The following is a 15,662-nucleotide window of genomic DNA, read 5'->3' as shown; positions in this document are numbered from 1 at the left end:
TAGAAATTTGTCCATTTCTTCAAGATTTTCAAATTTATTAGAATATAGGTTCTCAAAGTGGTCTCTGATAATTTCCTGGATTTCCATGGTGTTTGTTGTTATCTCCCCTTTTGCATTTCTGATTTTGTTGATTTGGGTTTTTTCTCTCCTCATTTCAGTCAATTTTGCCTGGGGTCTGTCAATCTTGTTTATTTTTTCAAAGAACCAACTTTTTGTTTCATTGATTCTTTGTATTTTTTTTTTTGGTTTCTATTTCATTAATGTCAGCCCTTATTTTTATTATTTCTCTGCTTATGCTTATTTTGGGATTTCTTATTCTTGTTTTTCTAGGAGTTTGAGATGTAGCATTAGGTCATTGATTTGAGATCTTTCTGTCCTTTTAATATATGCACTCATGGCTATAAACTCTCCTCTTAGGACTGCCTTTGCTGTGTCCCAGAGGTTCTGGTAGGTCATGTTTTCATTTTGTTAACTTCCAGGAATCTTTTAATTTCCTCTTTTATTTCATCAATGATCCATTGATCATTGAGCAATGTGTTGGTCAGCTTCCAATTGTTTGCATGTTTTCTACTGTTGTTTTTGTTATTGAGTTCTAGTTTTAATACATTGTTATCAGATAGAGTGCATGGGATTATTTCTATTTTCTTATATTTGCTAAGGCTTGCTTTGTGCCCTAAGATATGATCAATTTTGGATACGGGTCCATGGGCAGCTGAGAAGAATGTATACTGTGCAGAAGTTAGATGAAATATTCTGTAGATATCAGCTGGGTCCATTTGATCTATGGTGTGATTTAGTTCTAGAATTTCTTTATTGGGAATGACCTACCTATTGGTGATAAGGGGATATTAAAGTCTCCCACTACCACTATATTGGAGTCTATATATGCTTTTAGTTCCTTCAGAGTATGTTTGATGAAATTGGGTACACTGATGTTGGATGCATACAGGTTGACAATTTTTATTTCCTTCTGGTGTATTTCACCTTTTATTAGTCTGGAGTGTCCTTTTTTTTTTTTTAATCTCATTTGATCAATGGAAGTTTGAAGTCTACTTTGTCCCTTTGTCCAAGATAAGGATTGCTACTCCTGCCTGTTTTCAAGAGCTATTGGCTTGGTAAATCTTTTTCCAGCCTTTCACCCTAAACTAGTGCTTGTTTCTGTCAATGAGATGGGTCTCCTGTAAACAACAGATTGTTGGGTCTTCCTTTTTAATCCAGTTTGCCAGACAGTGTCTTTTGATAGGGGAGTTAAGTCCATTAACATTCAGTGTTTATATTGTTAGGTGTGTGGTGATTCCTGTCATTTGATTGTTTTTGTGTAAGGGTTTAATTGTGTGCAGCTGAATCAATGTTACTCTCTGACTCCTTGTCTTTTCATCTCCTGTGATTTGGTACTGCCTGTCCTTTCATGGTCTTGTTTGCTTTCATTTTCTGTGTGTAGAATTCCTTGAAGAATCTTTTGTAGTGGTGGCTTGGTGAGCGTATATTACTTTAGTTTCTGCTTATCTTGGAAGACTTTTATTGCTCCATCTATTTTGAATGATAGTTTTGCTGGGTAGAGTATCCAAGGGTTGAGGTTATTTTCATTCAGTGCCCAGAATACCTCACTCCATGCCCTTCTTGCTTTTAAGGTTTCAGTTGAGAAATCTGCTGTGATTTTGATGGGCTTACCTTTGTATGTTATCTGTTTTTTCTTTCATATAGCCTTCAATTTTCTAATGATAGTATGTCAGGGGGTAGTTCTATTTTGGTCAAGTCTGCTTGGTGTCCTGGAGGGTTCTTGTACATGAATGGGCATAGCTTTCTCTAGATTTGGGAAATTTTCTGTTATTATTTTGTTGAATATGTTATGAGTCCCTTTTGCTTGCACCTCTTCTCCTTCTTCAATGCCCATGATTCTCAGGTTTGGTCTTTTGATGGAATTGGTGAGTTCTTATATATTCCTTTCACAGATCTTGAGTTGTTTGACCAATAGTTCTTTAGTTTTTCCTTTAATTTCCATTTTATCTTCAAGTTCTGAGATTCTGTCTTCTGCTTGTTCTAGTCTGCTGGAGTGGCCTTCCATTATGTTTTGTATTTCTGTGTCATTCTTTTTTTTGAGGTTTTACATATCATGTGTCACTTCCTCTTTAATATTGTTAATTTTCATCTTTAATTTGCTTATATCTCTATTTATAGTGTTCTCTGTTTCACTTTGATGTTCATTTAGGGTTCCCATGAGTTCATTTATTTATTTCTGTGTCCTCTTGTATTCTTTATTTTTGGTGTCTTGGAATTTCTTGAGTGCCTCTTGTATGTTTTGGTTGACCATGTCTAGTAAAATCTCCATGAAATATTCAGTGATTACTTTCAGGATTTCTTCTTTGAGATGTTCTTGTGGGTATTGTTGGGGTCTGTGGCATCATGTATCTTTGTTTTGTTGGAGTCTGGAACTGGGTATTTGTTTTCTTCATTTCCCTCTGAACCCTGTATTAAATTATTTTGGGGGTGAGAATGGTTTCCATCTCTTTTTTGTCTTCTCATCTCTTCACTTGGTACTGTGTAACTATGTTTTTGATAGGCTATTGGAGGTTTCTGTCATCTGTTTTCTTTCCCTTGGTTTAATTTTGTTTTGTGGGTGTATTGGATTTTTAGCTTAGTGTATGCATGCTATTTCTGTCCCTGGTCTGGGTGTACTTTAGTATTGACTAACTCATAATAGTAAAACTAACAGAACAAAACAACAAAAAACCCCAAAGAAATCAAAGGGGAGAGATAAAAAAACAAGCACAAACAAACAAAGAAGAAACAAAACAAACAAACACACAAAAAAACCTTCAGGTTCAGGTACACTAGAATTTTAGTCTTAGTTCTGGTGTTACTCCTTCAGCATCCAGCCCTGGTGTTGGTATTTAAGCACAGTCTCTGTCTTAGTCTTGCTAGGTGGTCGGGGAGTCTTGCCAGTTCTTTGTCTGTCTTTCAGGGGCAGCTGCTTAGTCAGCTCCTCCCTCAGTGGGGTGTGGCAGTTTGAGTTTGTATGTTGTCCTCAGGTTCTGGAAATCAGCTCTGTAGCCCACCAGCTGTCCTGCCTTTGGAGTTAGGTTTTCACTGTGCTTGATTTCTGGGAGCTTGTTTCTTTGCCTTGCCCCTTTCTCTGGGGCAAGGTCAGTGATCCATTAGCCAGTCCCCTGCTGTCAGTGAGTTGTGATGGTTTGCTGATTATTTTTCAATTTTGCAGTGTTGTTTGACATTGGATGTTGCTCACTGGCTCAAGAGATGAGCTTTGTGGACCACTACCTGCCCTATTTCAGGCAGTGGCTTATCACTGGCCCACTGCAGGCCCTTCTGCCTTTCCAGCTTTTGTTTATTGAAAGTTCTTGTGGAGATTAGCTCCTTGCCCCTCCCCCCTTCTCTGGTGTGCTTACAGCATCCCATCCCCTCTGCTGTGTGTTAGTTTTCAGTTTCTTGTTTATTGTTCAGTTCTTTTTACTTTTTTTTGTGTGTGTGTGGGGCAGGGAGGTCAGCCCGGGATGGGGGGCGGTTTATCCCAAGGGTGGCTCAGGGAATACCACATGACACTTGGTACTCACCAGTTGCTCTGCCAAATGTCTCCCAAGCAGGTTTGGAGCTGGCGTCTGGTGGTGCGGAAGCCCTCCTGTTTTCTCAGTGTAACATGGCATGAAGAAGCTTTCAACAGGCTAGGGGTTCAGGGTGTTGAAGTTTTGATTCTTCTTGGTGCTTTATTTCTATCAAGTGTGGCTCCAGTGTCTCAGCAATATTTTTCTTTTCAAAGTACATTATTATTTTATTTTTTTTTGTAGATTACATCATATATATATATATTTTTCCATTTATTCATATGTGCATACAATGTTTGGGTCATTTCTACCCCCTACCTCCCACCCTCTCCCTTTCCTCCAGCAATATTTTTGATTTACAGAGCTCATGCTGTCTGTTTCTGCATCCTAGTCACCATCTTGCGTTCCATCCCAGAATTATTCTTGATGGGAGAAATTGATAGTCTTAGGGAAAGGGGCCATTGATTGAACTATTTTCAAAGAATACTGAGTTATCTATAAATAGACTAATTTTCTCTTAATTTTATATTTTGTATATTTTAGTTTTATATCACGGCAGACAGGTAACCAAGACATTTAAAAGATTTTTGATATTCATTAACTTGTATTTGTCTTGCCTAATGGCTTCTCTTGCATTATTTTCTAGCAAGTAACAAGCAATGAGACTCTCAGTAATATACACACAAATCCATAAAACACAATAAAAGCCACAATTAACTTGGAACATCAGCCACAATGTCTACCCCATCTACTCATCCTTCCTCAATTGAGTATTGTTTATGATGCTTACCAGGGCCTTCCCAAGAATAGTTTCTTCTTGGGTTAAACACACTAAACCCTAAGACTGTAACAAAGATGGAACTTTAGTTGTTAGTGGCCTTCCATGGACCACTGGAGACTAGTCTTTACCCTGGTCTTTCAGCCTCAGCAAAGGCTTAGCCAAGAAAATTGGGCGTATGTAGGGAAGGCTGATAACTGGCACCTCTTAAAATTGATATTGTTTAAAAATGTGTAGAACATTAAAATTGTGAGGGCAGGGAAGAGAAAAATATTACAAAAACAGTTTTGTCTGCTCTGCTGTTTGTTTATTTTTATTCACAATGGCTGTAAATTTGATTAGAAGTAGAACCAGAGAGATTGGAAACCTTGATAGTCTTCCATTTACCTTTCTATAAAACATAATCCCAATGCCACCACTGTGCTGATGCTCATGTATTCATCATCTACTCTCTAACACGTAATCTGACCTACTCTTGTGACCTTATAGCACCACAAAGTGGTTAGCGAAAATAGTTTTGTTTGATTCCACACACAATACTATACAAGCTTCAGTTATTCTGCTAATTACTGAGTTTAATTAACTTGCACACAAGCTGACAAAATATAGCCCAAAATGATTGAGAATTATTGTTTATGGGAAATATGAATTAGATGTTTCAGAAATACTTTATAAAGGCAAGAAGCTAAAATATATCTATCTTATTGGTATAGGGAAGACAGACTTTGGGAAAGACATTTTTTAAAATCTTAAATAAAATAATAATTATATTATTTTGCTATTGGTTCACTTGGAAAAAAGTGAAATTTGAAACCACACATTACAAACATGTATGTGTTTTATATAGAAAAATAAGTTGTAAAACAGACAATATATCCATAATCCAATAAAAGGCTTTAGTCCTACTTCAAAGACTGGTATATTCATAAGCTGTATTGAAAATAAACTTTAAACTTAAATATATAATTTTAAAGGATTTTTCACTTTTACTTTTGGACTGAGAAGTCCAATTACATCTGACAAGGGGCCTTCTCCCTAGGTATGAGGCCTCTACAAAGAGGACCATATTGGCATCCTTCTTTCTCTGGGTCATTTATATTCTTCTTTATCTGGGTCTTTTTTTTTTTTCCTGTGTTTGGTGCTCTATTTTTCCTGATACATTCTTTAATATGTTAATTACCATATTTCTTTCTCGGTTCTAACACCTGTTTTGCTTATTACTTGGTTCTAACACTTGCCTAGCATATTTTGATCTCCATTTGCCCCCTCTGGGATGTCACTTCATCTAAATTGAAACCATAATCTCTGCTGCTTCTGGTCTTTCCACTGATTCTAGAATGAAATTATGGACCCACATTTGAGTGACTCAACTGAAAAGCATGCTAAGAATATTCAGAAAGAAAATTGTTGCCAGACCATGACTTCATTAATTGAGTGCTAGTTTGTTTTTTCTTTTATTTTTGTCTTGTGTTTCACTTTGCTTTATCACTATGCTCTGGGCATTGTAGGTGATCAGTATGGGCTTGTGTAGCAAACTATTGAGTAGTTATTACATGTCATGAATTTCGTTGACTGTTTCTTATTTTATATGTCAACATTATGAAGTAGGAGTTCCTATCCTAATTTTAAAGGTGCTGAATCTGAGGCTCAGAGAAGTATAATGGTTTGGACCATATGAGATAGACTGAAAATGTCGGTAAACAAGAAAGTAGATTTGAAACCACCCCGTATAATCCCCATGCAGGTTCTTACTAATGTCAGATTTGTTAAAGTAAATGACAACAAAAGGAGACTCATGAAGGGGGAAGACTTCAAATATGATGTGAGGACTTTTGTAAATGTCTCAATGTATCCCCAGTACAACAATAATATAATAATTAAAAAAGAAAAGAAAAAAGGACTTCCAAATTTAAAAAGTAAAGAGGAAAACATATTGGTTATTCATTAATTTATTCCTTCATCTATTCAACATATCTGTTGAGTACCTGTTATTTACTAGGTATCATTCTTCCTGCTTCAAAAGATCCAGAATGCTGGGTGTGTAACCTTGTGGTAGAGTGCTTGCCTAACATGCATGAGGCTCAGGTTTGATCCTCAACACTTAAAATAAGAAAGAAAAGGAAAAGGTACAGAACTAAAGACAAATTCACTGCCTTGATAAAGTGTACATCCTCAGGAGGAGGGTTATAGATAAGTAAACAAACAAATATGAATTATATTTATGTGACATAGTGATATTAATGAAGTTCTGTGGTAGAGTTTATTAATTCCCTTGAGGAACTAATAAAATAATTGAGGTACACCTGTCATCCCAGCTCTTCAGGGAATCACAAATAAGAGGATCACACTTTGGGCCTATTTGGGCATAAAGTGAGACCCTATGTCAAAAATAACTCATGCCAAAGGGCTAGGGGCATGACTTAAGTGGTAGAACACCTGTCCAACAAGCACAAGGTCTTGAGTTCAAATCCCAGAACCATATCAAAGAAGTGAAACAAAGCACCGAAGCTTAACTTCTGTCAAATATTACAGATAACAAAAATGGAAATGTAGAAGAGCAGCAGATTGCTATTGACTGCAGTATTCTGGGGAACTTTGAGGGGAAAAAAAGACTAAGTAGATAGCATTTGGCTGTAGGGAGGGAGGAAGGTATTCTGAGGCAGTGAAAGTGAGTTAACTGTCTCAAGGAGACAACTGAAAGTTCAGTTTTCTGCTTATGGTTGCTAAATGTGACAGATTTAAAGTGTGTAAATTTGGCCCTCATGACTTTTAACACTAAACTAAAGCTCTGATCAATTTCATCAACCTGACCTTAAAAATATCAGTACGGTGTTTGGAGGTTCATGCATCACTTTCTGAACCTCAACAGATGGATAAGCTTTAAGAAAAAAATGCAAAGAAAACACGACATTTACCATGCCCCGTAGAGTATGAAAAACTAGCTGAAATTCTCAGTTACTCTTCATCTGTCTCCTTTAATATGCCACCCATCATTAGCTCCTGTTCCCCTGAAGAGCTTGTGAAAAGATGGAGTGCAAATGGCCAAGTCATCAAACGCCTTCCACTATTTATCTGATGGGAATATGGGAGAAAATCAAGTTCCTTTGACAAAAATGGCTGGTGCTTCGCAGAGCGTCCAGGTAAGCTAACTGGGACCTTGATTTTGTGCTGATCTCTTGGGTAGGTCATTGAAATATGGTTGAAACTGTGGCACAGCTCTGTATCTAAGGTGCTGCGAGGTAAAGCATCTAAAAAGGAAATGTTTTGTTATTTGTTTTATTTTTTTCTGAGCTAGTCTTGCTATGTAACCTGGGGTGACCGGGAACTCACTATGTAGTCCAGGCTGACCTTGAACTTGTGATCTTTCTGCCTCTGCTTCAGTGCTGATTACAAGTGTGCACCTCCATGCCTGGAAAAAGAAAATCTTTTTGTCCATGCTGCTTGGACTTTGATCAGAGGACCAGAAGGATGGGGTCAACTCCTTTTGCATACTCCTTTGGAATGCCAGGACAGTGAACTCCAAATTAGTTCTGTGAGTCAAGATAAATTGCGAATGAATCCTGGGAGTCAAGGTAGATTTCAGGCAATGAAGTGGTAAATGACCTTTTTATTTTTATTTTCTTCACCTATATTGGTTGAGAAGTTGAAGAACGAACAATGACATATTTTACAAAACACAACCAACAATATGTCCTATTATTTAACTGTTATTGCACTGAAGCAAGGCCAGTTAAAAAGTGTCAGAAACACTTCTAGCATGAGGAGAGTTGAATTTAATATCCAGGGCTCAGTAATTGCCCATGGAGCCTTGTAACTTGAATACTCAATTGCCTTCTTACATGGGCTGTTTTTCCACTTGTGATGGTTTTTTTTCAGGAAGTTTTTGGGGAGGTGGGAGGGGTACACTGAGGTTGAGATAAAGACAAAATTCACATGTGTCTGTGACACATATCATTTTAATTATTTAGAAATACTTGAGTTGATCAAGTCAGGGACAAGGTGTTTTAAAATGAAAACCTTTCCAGAATTGAAATATATTAATATTTCAATCACCAAAATAAAGAAACTTTAAATTAATTCAGTGAGTTTATGTCAGGTGCTGAGTGTTTAATAAGTTACTATGCTATGTGCCATGGAATATATAAACAAAGACATTGTATGCATCCTTTAAAAAGGGACAATCTTACTTACATCCAAAAAAAAGTCTAAAAAGAAACAAACATCATCATCTTTACAAAGTTTTAGTGGCTCTGTTTATATATACACTCGTTAAAAAAAAATCCTCTCAACTGCAAATATGGAGAAGTGAGTTTTTCTGTGGCAGTCTATCTTTAGGGAGGAGTAGATCTGAAGTCAGAGAAAACATGAATAGAGTAAAAATTCCGTTCTGTTTTGAGCTATATATCCTTCTGTTTCCTTCTTGGTGTAATATGACCAACACAGTCAGATTTTCTGCAGCATTAGAATAATCGGCTGATTTTTGCCAAGCCTCAGCTCTAAGAGTCAGTTTATAGTTGGGACTTGTTCAGTTCTGTCCTTGGACCTGAGAATAGTACCTCCTGCCTTGGGTCCTGCGTTTTAAACAGCCTTCCTGAAGAGCATAAAGTTAAATAAATAAGTAAATAATATTAAAAATGCGTGATTGTTTTTTTCAGCTGGAGTCCAGGGCTCAGTGCTAGCATAGCATAATCCCTAACTCAGGCTGGCTGTGTAATCTGTGGGTCCTCGTACATGATAAAAATGTCCCCATTACAAAAAAGCAGGGGAAAGTGCTGTGACACATACATATGAAGACATTTTTTCTCTTTCTCACACTGCTGTTTTCTATTTGCTCCTTGATGCTGTCCTAAGTAAGATGATTTAAATCTCGAAATTACTGGTGTGATCTTACTGTTTATATCTACACTGCACAATGCAAACTTTAGAGCACTTAACCTGTATTATACAGACACATGAAATTATGCAAGCTGCATTTTGGGGCGCAACCCCTGGAACTGGCCAAAAGAGACAAGCAGGAGCCAAACTCAGAAAGGTTAGAAGGAAGAAAGGACTCCTCCATGGGTCCAGAGCCAAATGAAGAAGAGCTTGGTGCAAAGACTCTGGCTACTAACACAGTCCTGCACTAGTGCCTGGAAGGCTTCATCCCTGGGTTAGGGCCTTGCACACACTTGCTGGGGCCTGATAACTATAGGGTTTCCCTTCTGTTTGTCCATATGCCCATGCATTACCCCAGGGCTGGACTCAGACTTCAGTCCTCCATCTATACCTCCCCATATATCTGGGATTACAGATGGATGCTACTACACCTGGCTTATTTTTTGAGACAGAGGTTCTCTAACTTTCTGCTTGGGCTAGTCTTGAACTGCAATCCTCCCATTTCTGCCTCCCAAGTAGCCGAGATTACAGTTGTGCATTACCATACCCATCCCCCTAAGGCTCTGTTCTTGACCAGTATGTTGTTCTGCCCTTGTGCAATGAATGTACCAATAGTGATGGTACTGAATCTTCTCTTTAACTCTAAATGATGCTTTTAAATATCTATTCATGTGAATTACATGTCATTATGGATGAACAAAAACAAAACCTAAACAGGTCTTAGCTCCACGTAGGTTTTTATTAAAATGACTCAGTGGGGAAGATGTCATCTCCCCAGCTTCTGGGGCTGAGCCATTTTTACATCTAAAACAATAAAAGGGAATGATTTTGCTACCACTGCTTCCCAGCCCCTCAATTCTACAGACCATGTGGTGTTTTGTAGTTCATTGAGTTCTGCCAATTCTAAGCTGTCAAGTTCACTATCAAATGCATCTCTTAAATTCTTGCCTATATTCTTGAACAATTTCAAAAGGCAACCTGTAAAAACATTTACAACAGTTCTCTCTATAGCTTTCTGTTTGCAGATTCATTTATATGCACAGTCAATGACTGGATAGCTCTAAGCCAGGTTTTCCCCTGTCTGTGGTCCCAACTCCCAGCAGAGTGCTAGGTACACATGTAAACTCAGTACCTATTCGTTCAGTGAATAATAAAAAAAAATAGCATAGAAATCATATCAGAAAATTTTGGCTATGTGTCTTGCTTGATGAAATCACAGAAAATGTATCCAACCAACCTTCTCTGCCCAGGCACTTCTTACGTGAGCTGCTCTGAGGACTTGTGGCAGGTGTGGGGTGGGTTCCAGTTCTGCCCTTATAGCAGTCCATCAACACCATGTTTCCATTCTGACTCTCTGCTCTTCCATCTTTGCTCACACTGTGACTGCTTTCTTGCTCAGCCCAGCCACTGTGAGTCATGGTGTGACCTACTTTCCAGGCTCCCTGCCTTCTTCTTGGTTCCCAGACTCTGACAGACATTCTCCTTCCTGGCATGGAGCTTCTGTGGACAGATATCTGGTAACAGCCCCATCTTGGCATGACTTGGAGAAATCTCACCCTCCACCTCACCTTCTTCCTCCTCCCACATCTCCCTTTTCTCCTGGATTACTCACTGCCAGCCCAGATGGGTCTTATCCCAGGTTGAAAAGATCTTCTTTGTTCAACTGCCAAATTCATCTTTGTTCTTAAACTCTTTGATTGCTTGAACTCCTTGCTTTTTTAAATCTTAGTTGGTAACCTCAATTCTTTTCTTATCTCTAGTTTTATAAAATATCTTGCCTGGGTATATGTTTTTTAATATATACCCAGCTATTCTGACCATAACACTCATGCCTCGCTCTTTGAAAATTAAAACTCATCTGCATCACGTTTGCTCTGTGCTAAGAATTGTATATGCTGTTAAGCAGAAGCTATGACAATCAAGGTCATTTATATTAGTACTTCTGAGGTATCCTTTGCCATAGTTTGGATACAAGTGTCCTCTAATGACTCATGTGCTAAAGGCTTGATCACCAACTTGTGGTGCTATTGGGAGGTGGTGAAACCTTTAGGAGGTAGGACGTAGTAGAAGGAAGTAGGTCTTTGAGGATTGGCCTTGAGGGAGGTATGGGAATCCCGACTCTTTCTTTCTCTTTCTCTCTGCTTCCTATTATGAGGTGAGCAGCTTTTCTCAACTCCACCTTCCCAACCATGAGCCTTGTTACAAGCTCTAAATCAATGTGTCAACTGATCATGGACTGAAACCATGAGCTAAAGAAAACTTTTCCTCCTTATAAGTTATTTATCTCAGGTAACTTATCCCTGTGACAGAAAGCTAACACACTACCCCTATATTTCTAAGAGAGAGAGAGAAAAACAAAAGATTAATGAGTATGGATTATATACACACCCACCAAAAAAAGGTATCCTGTAATTTTGGCCACAGTCACTTTCTTCCACTTGGTGTTCCCATGTTTTTATTGTTGTTCTGTCAGCCCTCCAATGTTTTTTTTCTTTATATTCCAAGGACATTGGGAAAAGTTTGGAAAATTTCACTTTGTATGCATCAGAATTAAAACTAATGGCATTTTCTACTGAGGAAAGTATACTGTTGACTACTACCTGTGTTTGGATTACCTGCTGTTTGTTCCAGACTTACTCCCCTAAAACTCAACATCTCTCAGTGCTATCAACTTTGTCAGTGTAGTTAATTTTTTTCTCAGTAATACTTAAAAATAATTATTAAATAAAATATAATTAGTTAGGTTGCTCTACAGAAAAATGAATTCCACAGAACCACACAAAAATGAGAGAAATAATCTTGGATCGTCCTCTTTGATGGTGGTGATGATGATGAGGCCACATGACATTTTAAGGCAGATTCTACCCTTTATTTTTTTTAACATCCATCTAAATCAGGCACCATTTTTGAACTTGCTTTTGAACTAATGCAAAGGTCATAATTTTCTCCTAATGTTGAATAAGCATTTGGCATGAGGTCATTTCTTAGCATTGAAAGTTTGGAAGAAATCTTGAAGTTTATCTCATACCGCCACTACCAACTGTTCTGGTCTCCTCTGTCACATTCCTGCCAAGAGGGTGGTCTGCTCTGCTGAGGCCTTTTGGAGATGGTGTGATCTCTGAAGCAGTAGGAGTTCTTCTCTTTGATCATCTCTCTCCTCATTCCTGGAGCAATTGTACTTTTACTATGGTTGAGTGGCTGAACTCTCCAAATTTTGTAAGAACTGTAGGACACGCCAGCTAAGTTCAGTGTAGAAAAGCAGTTTGCTATTGCTGGAATTAGGCCAGCAGAGACACCGTTCATATTAATAGGGATACTTTTGAATTTGAATTTTATCTTCATGAGCTAGTGAGAACACCAATTGTTCTCCTGTTGTAAGTTAACAGCTTTGCATACTTTAGAAGCAATGAGCCTAAACAGAAAGGAATTTTCTTCCAGTGGTTTGTGTTAGAGCCAACAGGAGCTGAAGTGCATACCATATGCAGAGGAATTTACTAGATTTCAGAGCAGGTCTCCTGGCTGCTTATTGCATAGAGTGTTAAGTCTGAGCCCCTCTATTGTGTCCTAGGACCAACCCTTAGCCAATGGTGACTATTAGACAACTTTCCTTTCTTCAGCAACAGCTCACACTTAATAAATACCATTTCAAAGAATTTTTTTCTATTGTATCAGTTACTAAAAGGAATAGAAAGCTTTCTCATATTTTCTTTTAAACTTTCTTGTTATATAAGTAACATGTTAAAAGCTAACCATGCCTGTAATAGGACTGCAGTTTTGGGGGGTAATAATGTCTTGTATTTATAAAACATACCTTGGTGTGAAACAAATCCTCCTTTATTCCCTGCTTTCCTGTATGTCACTGGTCAGAATTATAAAGGGGAAGCATTTAAGAGTAAGAACAGTGATACATGAAGAGTCACTGAACTCATTTTTGGAAGAATTGGTATGGGAACTCCTGACTACTCATGGTGGAGTAATAGTTTGGTGGTCCCTGAGCAAGATTGCAGAACCACAGGCTTTACAGAACTCTAGACAATGGATATGAGTAGGAGCCTCATGACTCATTCAGGGGTGTGCTTCAGTGGGTTGCTCCAGAGCAGGCAGGACAGAATTTCTAAAGAGAGGTTAAGATGTAGCTAGATGACTTAGCAGAGTTCTAGAGTTCTGGGTAATTCAGCAGTCTGTTGCAAACTGATGTGGGAAAAAGGGGGAGGTTGATTGGTTAAAAGCAAAGGCATCAAGTTTAGGTAGAGAACTGGACACATCTGGAAGATGAATTACTAGGCCTGAAATTAGTAAGAATGGTATTAACATACACAGGGCAGATTCATCTATTTATCTCACCCCTTCTATGAAAGTCCAGTCTTTTAAAACTTATGTGTTAATTGTTCAGTTGGGAAACTTTGAAGCTATCCAATTGTTCATTGGATATGAATTTTCCATGGGGAGATGAAACATGGCTACTGTGGAAATGACTCAATGTGGTCAGATCCACAAGTTTCTAAGTTCTCCAAAACATAATTTCTTCAGATTCAGAATGGTTTATGAATATAAGCTTTGATTCCACATCACTATATTATAATGGTATTTCAAATAATGTTAGTCTATGAATGAAATATCTTCTGTTAAAAAATGTCACCTTATGAATAACAATCGACTGATGATCTTTTAGAAGACTGAAAGAAATCAGGTCCAGAAATATAAAAATATATACATATACATTCATAAACTTATACAAATTATGTGTACATTTATATGGTCATATAAAATTTACATAAAAATTTAAAGACACATAGTATTTACCTAAGTTTACCAAGGTCAAGATCTCAACTAGATATATTTTATTATTATTACTTGACTGCCTGGGCTTCCGGCAATCAAATCCAGGAGAGATTTCTATGTAAAGTAAAGACTATTCTCAGTCTGCATGGAATTCAGAAGAATCAGAACTTTGACAAACAGCCTTCTTCTCAAAGATTCCCTGGCCAAGTGTTGATACCTCAAGAGGCTAAGGAAAACATCTGACCTTCCAAGCACACATCACGCTGTCCAGACTTTTTAGGCTGACCCATCATAGGCAATGGCAGCAGCAAAACTGACAGCACCTTAGGTAAACAAGACAGCTAGACTTTGAAGACAGGCAGTCTTGTATTTTAGTTCCTGTAAGAAATGGGCAATTCAAAAATATTTTCTTTTAACCATGTTAAAAATAGTTGAAACTGAAATAGCTCATCCTATGAAACACTTATGAGAGTAGAATGTGTATTTTACTTTTTTCTTTCTTTCTTTCCTTAAAAAAGTATGTTGCATTAGACAAATCAGGCCACTGTAGCCAGGATGGAATTCTAACCATGCAACTGGATGGCAAATTGGAGGGGAACATGCCTTTCATCTTAATTATAGGCTGGACAGGGGAATGCACTATATTCTTTGCTACATATGAACAGGGGAAAACTTTCCCAGGATATTTTTCTTTTGCATTTCTGACTCTTATTGGGTTGGAAGCTTATCCATGTGACCCAGCAGGGTCCACTTTCCATAATGCAGCTAAAAATATTCCAGAAATGTTTTCTTTAGCACAGCCTATGAGTGTCAAACATGAAAGTGGCAGCATTCTCTTTCTTTCTAATTCTGTTTCACCTTTTCCTAGCAAAAGGTCCACTGTGGTCCTACCATTCTCTCCCAGTGTTACTCTTCTCATAGGTTCTATAACCTGGGGTATAATCTAACATGGGATGATTAGAGATGTTTGTTCCATGTCCTTGTAAAACACAGATTATGTTCTTCCTTTATGATTTGTCACTAAATTGTAGTCGTTGAAATGTTTTTCCAGGAATAGGAATGCAATGTCACTGAATGATCCGTAGTCTTAATCAGAGGCCATCAGGACCAGAATTGCATTGAAAATTAGGGATGCGCTAGGATTTTAACAGAGTCCACCTAACTAGTTTTTAAAAGGATAATGATGAGATCAAGAGCACATATTTCAGTCAAGAAGAATCAGGTTATATCAATTTATAGTAGTCTTTATTTCCCAATTTTTACTTCTTAATCTGCAAATTGGGTATATAAAATTGGTGCAAGGAGTCCATATAATAATGCATCTATTGTATTTAACATAGTGCTGAGGTTATTGTAAAGGGATAGCCTGTAACCATGGTCTCATTTCTCATCAGCTGAGTTGAGTTAACTAGTCCAGATAGGTTACATAACCTCACATGTAAAAATGTTCTCATTTTGATTACAAACATTGTCCTAGTCTTCTCCAGATTCCTAAGCACTACTATCATTCCAACTGTTTATACCGGTGGTTCTCAAATGGGAACAATATTGTTCCACCAGCAGACATTTGACAGTGTCCAGAGACATTTTTTTTTGCTGTGATACCTTCACAGTGGTGAGTACACCTGACATCAAGTGGGGTGGAGGTCACAGGTGTTGTGAAACATTCT

This window comes from Castor canadensis, chromosome 11 (assembly GCF_047511655.1).
Source record: "Castor canadensis chromosome 11, mCasCan1.hap1v2, whole genome shotgun sequence".
Lineage (NCBI taxonomy): Eukaryota > Metazoa > Chordata > Mammalia > Rodentia > Castoridae > Castor > Castor canadensis.
The sequence above is the reverse complement of the archived record's forward strand: the minus strand, read 5'-3'. Positions refer to the sequence as shown.